The 10,327-nt window shown below is 38.8% G+C and overlaps 1 long non-coding RNA gene across 1 annotated transcript; it reads left to right on the plus strand.

Annotated features, from left to right (window-relative positions):
- The first annotated feature begins 5,488 nt into the window (after nucleotides 1-5,488).
- On the plus strand, nucleotides 5,489-9,228 carry LOC111817333. The gene is made up of 3 exons (XR_002821565.1): nucleotides 5,489-5,577; nucleotides 6,973-7,129; nucleotides 8,982-9,228. It is a non-coding gene; the product is annotated as an uncharacterized LOC111817333 (long non-coding RNA).
- The last annotated feature ends 1,099 nt before the right edge of the window (nucleotides 9,229-10,327 follow it).

The raw sequence follows: 10,327 nt of genomic DNA on the forward strand, positions 1-10,327 counted from the left end.
CTGATAGGGTACTTATTGACGCAACCCACATTCCTGGAGATACATGTTTTTTGTTTTTTGTTTTTTGTTTTTTTTTGCAGAACCAGGGATTTGAACTCAGACCTTTGCGCTCGCCAGGCAAGCACTTATTCTACTGAGCTATGTTTCCTTTTTTTTTTTATGGTCAGCTCAGCCCACCCTGTGGGCGAGGCTGGCATGGCATGTGGTGCTGGGGATCGAACCGAGGTCCCTGCATGCTTGCCTAAGCAGGCACGTTAGACCACTGAGCTATCTCACCAGCCCCAAGAGATACATGTATTTTTAAGAGAACTACTAAAGACAAAAATGTTAAAATTGAAGTCATTCTCAATTTGAGCAGTATGACCAAAGATTAGAGTGAATGGTTAAATTAAAATAGTGATATAGTGGGACTGGGGAGATGGCTCAGTAGAATACACACTCCCCTGGCAAGTGAAAGGGTCTGAGTTCAATACCTGGTTCTGCAAAAAACAAAAACAAAGTATTATAGTAAGAGGCTCATTGCCATACATCCACTCAGAATACTTCCCATTGGTTTGAATATACTTATCAAATTGTTCCTGTCACTTTCAGAAACCATTCTGGAAGTCCTTTTATATGAGTGTCTTTAGGTGCACTGTCATGGCTGCTTTGATGTCATGAATCAGTTAAAAATATTTACTTATCATGGTCATTTGGACTTTAGGAAAGAATCCAAAGGTTTGTGGTATCAGACCTGGACAATAGGGTAGGGTGGTACTCCACAATATTTTTATAACACTGCTTTTCCATTGAATGCCACTCACCAATAGCGTTCACCACACTGGTGATCACATCTACAAAAGCTGCTCATGAGCCTGAACCCTTGTTCTCTCTCATCGGTGAGCCTAACTTATCCCTCCTGTGCTAAGGTTCCATCAGCTATACACTGAATGAATATATTAGCAATCATAATTGTCCCACAAGTTGTTGAAAAAATTAAGTGAATCATCACATGTAAAATGAACAGTTTTAAGGGACAGCCAAATATCTAAGTGGATTAAAGTGCCTACAAACAGGCACAGGGGCTGGATATTCAATCCCTGGGCCTGCTGTGCCAGTCCTGTCCCTGGGGCAAGCTGAGACGGCAATTGAGACTGGGTGTGGTGGCACGTGCCTGTAATCCTCGCTCTTGGGAGACTGTAAACAGGAGGATCACTATGAGTCCTATCTAGTAGTGAGACCCTGAAAACCTTGTAGACCCTTCCCTAAAATACGGAAAATAAATAAATTAAAAAATAAAATAAAATGAACAATTTCATAGAAAGGGCTCAGTAAAGATGACTCATTATTACTGTTATCCTTATTTCCCAAAAGGTAATTACACACACAATTTGTTATCTTCTTTTTTTTTCTATTTATAGCAAGGTAACCTTCCAAAGAAAGCTGCCTTTATTCCAAGTTCTCTGTGCAGCTTACAAATAATTCTCATCAAAGGGCCACACAATAATCACTCCACTGGCTCATATGGTCAAGGGTTGCAGGTTTGTATGATCAGTTTCTCTTCATGAAATAGAAAGTAACACACAAGTCTACAACAAAATTCTAATGTGTAAATATAAACAATTTATTCTTTTTCTCTATGTTCTTTACATCATCAACAAAATTATGAATAATAAACAATTATAATTACCAAATGCATATTATTATATATAATATCCATTCATAGTAGCATTATTAAATTTTTACATTTGGAGTTTCATTCGAACTTCATAAATCAGGGAGGTAGACTGTATAGTGTATACCATTTTTAAACTTCACAAATTAGAAGAGAAATATAGAATTTTATTTTCCCACTGGGGCCTGAAACAGGGCCTTCACACTCAGGGAAGGCCCTTTGAAATTTTGAGACAGGGTCTCATTAAATTTCTAAATTGCTCAAGCTGAGATTCATGTTAACGTCCCCCAGGCTTGGTCTCCCAGAGTGTTGAGATTACAGGCGCCTTAACTATTAACACTGGTAGAATATGACTTTCTGATTGTGGTAGCCAGAGTTTAGAAAACAGCCATCTCAAAGCACACTAAGGAGTCACACAGAGCCTCCGTGGGTGAAGTGAAGTGGTGTGTCCTAGACCTACTTCTCATCAGGGTTCCCTAAAGCTCTTTCATTCATGTATCATTGCAGGACAATGGTAGGAAAGGGTGTTGCATTACTGCTAATAGTGTTTATAATTCCACATAAAACTTACCTATCCCCAACATGTCAAGGAGATAAATTTGAAATGTAACCATTTATCTATGAAGCGCAAGCCCCTTGTGACCTAGAAAGTTTCCTGGTCCAAAGTATGAAAAATGCCAATAATTTCTGGACTTCAAATTCAACTACTGACTTACATTTTTGAAATAAGATTCTAGGAGATAATCATCCTTCTTTTACTTAATAAATACTTATTAAGTGTTTTATTTTTGCGGGTCCCAGGGGATATACAAATTATCCCTGTTAATTTGTTTTAAAAAATAAGTCTTCATTGTCATTTCTGGTAAACTTACTGGTAAGTGTAGGACATGCAGTCTAACAAATTGCCATAAACTACTCAGAGGCAAAATTGAAATTCAAGTTCACTAAAATCTGGCTCCGAAATAGTTTCAGTCTTCACTAATCCAGGGTGCCTAATCAGAAATTATGGCCTCATTAAAAGAATTTACTGATTTTCCTTCTATCTAAAGTACTATGTCATTTTAATATGGTTGGAAGTCATTATTCTGATGATGCAACATATATCTGTCCAATCGTTGGACATTGATTTTACAACTGTGACATCTGATGTGTTTATGAGCTCATTAAACATTCTCTTTTGCTTCCCTCATTTAATTTTCCACCATAAAACAGAAAAGCACACTACGCAAAAATACTTCCTAGCCCTCAAAACATCAATTTGGAGAGAGAGTTTTTCTTAATTTTTTTATTCATATATTACAGAGGTTAAAAAAAAAAAAACTTGAAGGTATATTTATAAACCTCAATAGGATTAAGGGCCTCAAAGTTCAAATTCTGGCCTCGACTACTAATTAGTTGTGTGACTGACTCTAGCAGTGTCGCTGTGGAAAAAAATCACCCTGAAATTAAGTGGCTGAAAACAGTAATGGGAACATTGTCTTACATTTTCTGCGGTCAAGGATTTGGGACAGGTTTCTGAGCAGTGTGGCTCCAGTTCTTTACCAGCAGTCGGATAGTGGCTCATGCTAGAAGGGCAGGTAGGAAATGGGGCTGCTGGGGTTTTGTCAGTCATCTCTAAACCTCTGTCTCCCTCCCTCCATCCTTGTAACTGCCGGCTTCCACCAATGGCCTCGCATTTGCACTCAGTCCCCTGGAGCTTCTCCAGCCCCGCAGTGCCAGGGCCTTTGGATGGGCGGCACTGCACCTCCCGGTTCTGGTGAAAGCCCTCCAGCAACCAGGTGGGTGTGGCTTCCTTCTTGAACTGATCTTGCAGTCTCTCTTCGTCACTTCCACCACATTCTGTTGATTTCACATGAGCCCCAAACCGACCTAGACTTCAGCAGAAGTTACATGGGAATGGCAAGGTTTGTGAAGAACATGTAGAAAAGGAGATCTGTTGCTGTCACCTTTGGAAAACAAAACGGGCCACTGAAACCTGTGTCCAAGTATCTAAATTTCCTAGGCCTGGATTTCTTTACGTATAAACTGGGCCTACTACATAGCTTAGTGCCTTCTCGTGTTTCTTGGTATTTTTAAAGGAGATAATATATCTTAATTGTTTAGAACGATACCTGAACCAAGAATGTCTCTCCATAAATTGTAGCCATTACTAATATTCTCAGGTCACAGAACAACTGTCACCTAGCAGGACTTCCTCATTATTCTCACGGTTTTGTCAGACTCTTCTCAAATTCACAGACTGTGTACTATTTTTTTCCCAATAAATCTTCATAGATTTTATAGTAATCGCGTGCTCCTGTGTCTAGGTCCTCCGAGCACTGTGAACTCCTCAGGAGCAGAAATCAAAATAGCTGCCCAAGAAATAGAAATCGGTTTATTTGCAAATGGGTTTGCCCACAGCAAAAGTACAAACACCAGCACTGCAAATGCAAAGCAAGGACAACGGTTGAAGCATGGGAGGGAGCACAAAGGAAGAAGGCAGGAGATACACTGACTTCCAAGTAGGCTTACTCTTCTAGCCACTCTTTAGAAGCTTTAATAAGGAAGAATAGGAGATGAGATTTCCAAATGAAACAGCAGAGCTGTTAGTTAGTAAAGTCTGGTCTTAAATTAACATCCAGAGAGTAGATTTAATTTGTTCTAATAGACTAGCTCAAATTTGCTACTATTCCTATCACTGCAATTTAGCATCTAAAGTGTCCAAAATTAAAAACATTTGCTGAGAGAAAACTACATTTGTGAGTGAACAAAAGCTTTAAATGTTGTAAGTGTATAGTTTTCTATTTCACTTAAAGAGAAATCAACATTAAAGCTAATCTCATGCAACAACACTATCTATTATTGGTTATCATATATAAATGTATAAGACCTTTACCAACAAGGTCTGCTAGCTCCTTGGCCAGCAGTAGTATGCCTATAAATCATTGGAAAGCCTGCAAAATCATAAGCAGAACTTGCTGTAAGAATAATCATTTAAATTCACTGAAAAAGAAAATCACAGTACATTAAAATTTCAAAAAGCCATTTGTGAATAATACCACCCCAGAATTTTCATCTTTTTCCCTAGAGCCCAGAGATGTTTAAAATGGATTTTTTTAGTCGAACTCTAGGAATGTCAGATCTCAGGAAAACAGCGGCGAAGAGACTTAATTAGCTGTGATGAACGTTGATTATACAGCACGGCTATAACAATGATTACAAAAGAAAAAAAAAAAAAAAGGAAGAGGTGATGCATCGGTCCTACATATCAAGTGTGGTTGTGCAATTAGAGAAATTTAATCACAGCAGGCAAATGTGATGTATTTGTGTTTGTACCATTTTAAGGATTCAGACAGAGCTATGCTCTGAAATACCAAAAGATGAAACCATGACTTTCATATGTTTTTTCACTAAGCCATTTAATTCTTGAAAATATTTTTGTTACTTCTTTCTTTTGTCCCTGCCCATGACAGAAAACTCATTTTTTTCTCAGCAAAATACTTTGCACTTTTGTCTCATTACAGTGCTTTTGTCGAGAGTGATCATTAGACTCGGCAGAAGGCACACATATGCTAACAAGGAAAAGGGACCTCTATTTCATCTGAAATATTTGCTTTCAACGATATCCTCCTTTGAGTTTCTAAAAGGGAACAGAATGACCGTGCTTAGGCATGAAGCCATGAATGACAGGAATGTTCGCCAGCTCTGTGAGATCAGCCAGGGTTGACCCATGAATAAATTCCCAAATGCAAGAAGTCATTTGGTCAGTAGAACGTCAGCAAGAGGCAGTAACCTGCTAGGAGGCCACAGAGTTTGTCTTCAACAAGAGTCTGGCTTGCAGCTTTCTGGCTTTTGATTTCCCGAAGAAGTGATGGATGAGAAGAACGGGTCACCCAGGAGAACAAAACCAAATGGAAACAACACAGAAGGCCTGAAAGACAAGTGTGAGCTAGCCATCTTCTGTTCAGAAAATTCTTTGTTGCGCTGATTACCAGTAAAAGCATTTGCTCTGAACATGTGTTTTTGCAACTATTGTTCTATAATTAGGTGTTTGTGCTAGAATTAGGAGAAAATATGGAAAAGCCGTTCTTGCTTTATATTGGTAAGAAGTTCCTGTGATAGCACTGATGAAGTTGGACTAAACTATATAATTTACCATTATGATAGTGTATCCATGTTTTCCCTAGAAAGTCCAGTCCAGAATAATAAAATAAAGAAATGGCATGAATCCACCATTGGAAGCTTGCACAAAATACTTTATGCATTAATGCTTGGTGCAGTTTCAATATTAGATCCATATACTCTTTTACAAATTCAATAAAGACAATGAAAATATATTCATAAAGATGAAAATTTGCTTAGAGAGGTTCAGAATTGTATCATCCTACGATTCAAAAGTTTTTTCCAAAAGGCAGAAAAGTTTCTTTTTGATAAAAAATGAATTTTGTTACAGATATAATGTGAAAATAAGAAGCAAGCACCAATTTTTACTACATATTTTAAAGCTCTTCAAGCAACGTAGACTTCTTAAATTATTTTTGTGCACATATTTATAAAAGAAATTAAACATTCCCTTCCCAGCCCCAACAGACACACACACAAGCCAAACTGATTTCAGTGAAAGTCTGCACCCGACATCAGAGGGCTCATGCCTGCTGCAGCAAAGCAGGCAGCACACAGAGCATTGAGCAGGGCTGCCTGCAAACAGCCTGTCCCACCAGAAGGGAGGAATGGTCTTGTTTTCTCTCAGAAGGAAGCTGAGTTTAGGCTGTCAGGTCTTCTTCCCTGTCAAGTTACGCATTTCATATGAAATCTGTCAATCCTTAAATGTTAGCCCAATTTATACCAATCAAACAAAACATGCTTTGGATTGATTTGGGCCCACAGGCTGCCACTTGGCAAACTACTCCATTCTAAGGCTGCAGCCTGGCTTATCAAGTATAGAACAAATGTCAGTGATGAGCTGTGGCCAGCTGAGGAAACAGAGTCAGAAAGCTGGACCAGGCTGATGATCCCCATCAGAGATGAGCAAGGTGTACACTTTAAGATTTGACATAAATCACTGCGCAGAAGTCTGGGAAATTCAGTATGTAAGAGTCTTTTCTAATAGTCCACAATTACTCACTTCAAGTGTATCCCCTGGATGTCTAAAGACAAGAATAAAAATTAAAGCCTTCAATTTTTACCTTAGTGTGTTTCAGCATTTTCATTCTTAGCTACAAGAATATGACAAGCATAAGAAAAATGGGACAAAATTAAGAACCAACCCATTATATGTGAAGAATACCCTTTCCACTACTCAGGAGGTTTTCTTGAACCAAGTTTCACTACCTTGACAGTCTCTGAGAAGGCTGGAAAAGTCCCTTGCCAGAGTGGAATGCTCACGAGCTGCTGGAGGACAAGGTCGCCCGCCAGGAGGATGGGGCCGCACAACTCCTGCATTCTACTTAGAAGACAAGCAAGGGCAAGCACAACAACACCATGACCACCTCCAAGGTAAGGGAAAATGAAACTCTGCTTCTTGAAAGAAACTGCTATTTAGAGAGAGAAGGAGAAGAGCGTACCTGGATTGGAAGCAAGGTCAGGCTAATAAAAGCAGTAAATAGAAATTGTCACTCTGCCTAAAACATAGCACCTAGATTTCAAACCAAATTAAGGATGAATTCTAATGCTACCTTGCAAGGCCTCAACAATAGAGAAAGAAAATAATCACATTCCCCATGGCCCTTCTCTAGCTGGCTTTAGTTCTTTTCTACAGTTTCAATATAATATGGTTTTGAGAATTAAAGGCACTCAAAGCACTATTTGCATAAGGACGCATGCTTTCTCTACTAGAATCCCGGCAGGCTATTTTGATTCTTGATACTCCAGAAGAGGAAGTGAAGCTCAGTGAAATTATATGCTCATGGTCACTGAGCTGAGGAGAAAAAAAATCAAGATTAAAATTCAGTAAATCTTTAGATGCTCAATGTAATGACATTCAAGTGCACATGGTATGATGTGAATTTATATATCCTCCCAAAGTTCTCCCCACTGTTGTGTTCTTTGTCTTGGTCAGTGTCAGCTCTTTCTGACCTTGCTGTCCTTGGGTGATTTCTCCTGCATGGTCTAAGGCAACTAATACAGCCTCATTCTCTAACTAGTCATTGTAAGTTGAGATTATAGTGAATTGTTTAAATATTGGCTGTCTTGCTCACCAAAAAGCCCAGGGCAGAAATAGAGAATAGAAACAACTCTACTAAGTGGAGAAAATGAAATGGTGGTATTGCCGGAGCAACAGGACTAGAGACAAGAGCTTTGAGCCCGAATGTTCAAATTGGAAAGAAGCCAGTGCATTTGCAGGGTAAAGGAGATAGGCATGCATATGATAGAAATTAATTTCTATTTACTATCTCGTATGTCCCTAAAGGAGCACCAGGGAGAAGAAATAATTTGGCAAATGCATCTTTTGTGTTTAAACATCAATTTCGACTTGTGAGAGATACTTGCCTTTCTAATATTACACTCTCTATAAGTAGAAAAGATTCAGAAAATAAACTTTCTAAACTGTTTATGCATTAAATCTTATTTTGACTTTTAAAGCGGAAATGAATTTCAGTAAAAGTAAAGATCCATGATAAAATAAAGACACAGGCACCCAGCTTAGCTCATATTCTTTAAGGACCAGGGTCTTTCAGAAACACAGCCATGTATAGTTTGTCATATCATATACTTAAATTTAAAGTATGTTTAATAAAAGGAATTAGCTTACACCAGAAATGTGACCCAAGATTCACACACACACACACACACACACACACACACACACACACACACAGCATTAGTGTAGTGGGACAAAGATCGGAGAGAAGATGCTTGCTTTCCTGAAGCCTGTGAAGTGAGAAGTCCCTCTGACCTTTTACCCGCAGCCTTACCTCCCAGATGACAAAGCTGCTATTGATCATGATCCCCTGGCTAGTTCTTGAAAGGTAAAATCCACGTAATTACTGCTGCTGGTTGAAGAGTTATGTTTGAGCAGAAAGAAGGGCTTCGACTATCACTATCTAATAGCTGACAGCTCTATAACTCTATACTTGTAAACCCATGTGTTTTTGAATCTGAACTTCTAAAGCATTTTAATTACAGACAAACTTGTTTACAACTCGACACCCGGCACATAGTCAAATTAGCTCATGTTGGTATATTCACCTTCCCCTTCTCTTCAGTCCCTTGCCGCTTTCTTCTGATGCCTCTCCACCAGTCATTGTCACTGTGCATTCCTCTCTTGCTGAGGACAGTGGTGGCTATAAAATTTGACTCATGAAAATATTAAGGAACATTCTATTTCCCTTTGTGATTTTTCTTTTAGGTTCTTCATATAAAGCAAGATCAGACTGCAACCTGCCTTTGATTGGAAAACCAAAAGATCTGCCAGTTTATATTTTTGGTACCTACAAAACATCTGTTGCTTGGGAAAGTGGACTCATTCACAAAGTTTATCATCATCAAATCAAACTGTTGCAAACCTCATAATATGAGAGCCGTCTTCGTATTTAATAGTAAACTCACCAGGCTTGTGGGCTGATGCCTGATAAACCAACTTTTTGGAATTTTTACTCATTGTTTATGCTTATTATATCACTTTGTGCCTCCTGAAACCTCTTTAGATTCCCTTCAAGCTGATAGCTGTTTCCACAATTTCCCAAAAAATGCATTTTAAAGTCACCAAGAGTCTCCTCCTGTGAGCCCAATGGCCTTTTCTCCACTAAAATTTGCCTTAAGCCATTGCAGGTACAAAGAAAGTTCCCAACTGGGGCCAGATTTTCTATACAATACCCACACACCCTTTGTCTCCATTTCATTCTTGATTTCCAGACTAATTATCCTTAAGAGACATTTGCATCTTATTGTGTTTCTGCCCTAAGACCATCAACACCTTTCTTGTTACTATTGTATGAAATGTAAACTATTTTACTAGTTTTGCCTGGTCCTGCACCAGTTTGTGTACAGCAATTTTTAAAAATTATTTTTATTGAGAAAGAAATAGCAACGAGACAGTTTCAGAACAGGCTAGTAGGACAGTTACAAAAGTTAATACATTTCATGTTTTGTCTTCATAGCAGTTATCCATAGTTCAAGATGCAGACATGATATCTTGTCTACACACTATTAGTGCCAATCTTTCTTCTCATTGAATTAAGAGAAAGTAGCTGTATATCTATCCTAACTACTTTGTATATATATATATATATTTTTTTTTTTCACTACAAAATGGTCCTTCATTTATATCCCCCTTTTTGTTTAGTTTTTGTCAGAGATGGGTACTCCATTGCCATTCAAATATTGTAGGTGAGTGAATTCAGCAAAATGATCCAATGTAGTCCAGTAGACCATAATAGCCAGTTCTGCGGATAACAGCAATTATGTTTTGACAGGCAAACATAGGAAACATTAACCTAGTAGTCTGTATGCTTCAGTCATTTCCCAAGAAGGAAGAGAATATATGACAGTGATAGCAAAGAATTCAGAGACAGGGGCTGGAGAGATGGCTCAGTGGTCTAAAGCACCTACTTAGAACAAGCTTAGCAAGAGCATCAGGGACCGCGGTTCAATCCCCCAGCCTGGAAGTCCAGGGAAGCCGGTCTCCCCTGTGGTGTGTGGTCTGTCTCTCCACCCCCACCTCCAGGGCTACTCTGTCCCTGCTCTCTCTCTCTC

This window comes from Octodon degus, unplaced genomic scaffold (assembly GCF_000260255.1).
Source record: "Octodon degus isolate 3935 unplaced genomic scaffold, OctDeg1.0 scaffold00055, whole genome shotgun sequence".
Taxonomy (NCBI): domain Eukaryota; kingdom Metazoa; phylum Chordata; class Mammalia; order Rodentia; family Octodontidae; genus Octodon; species Octodon degus.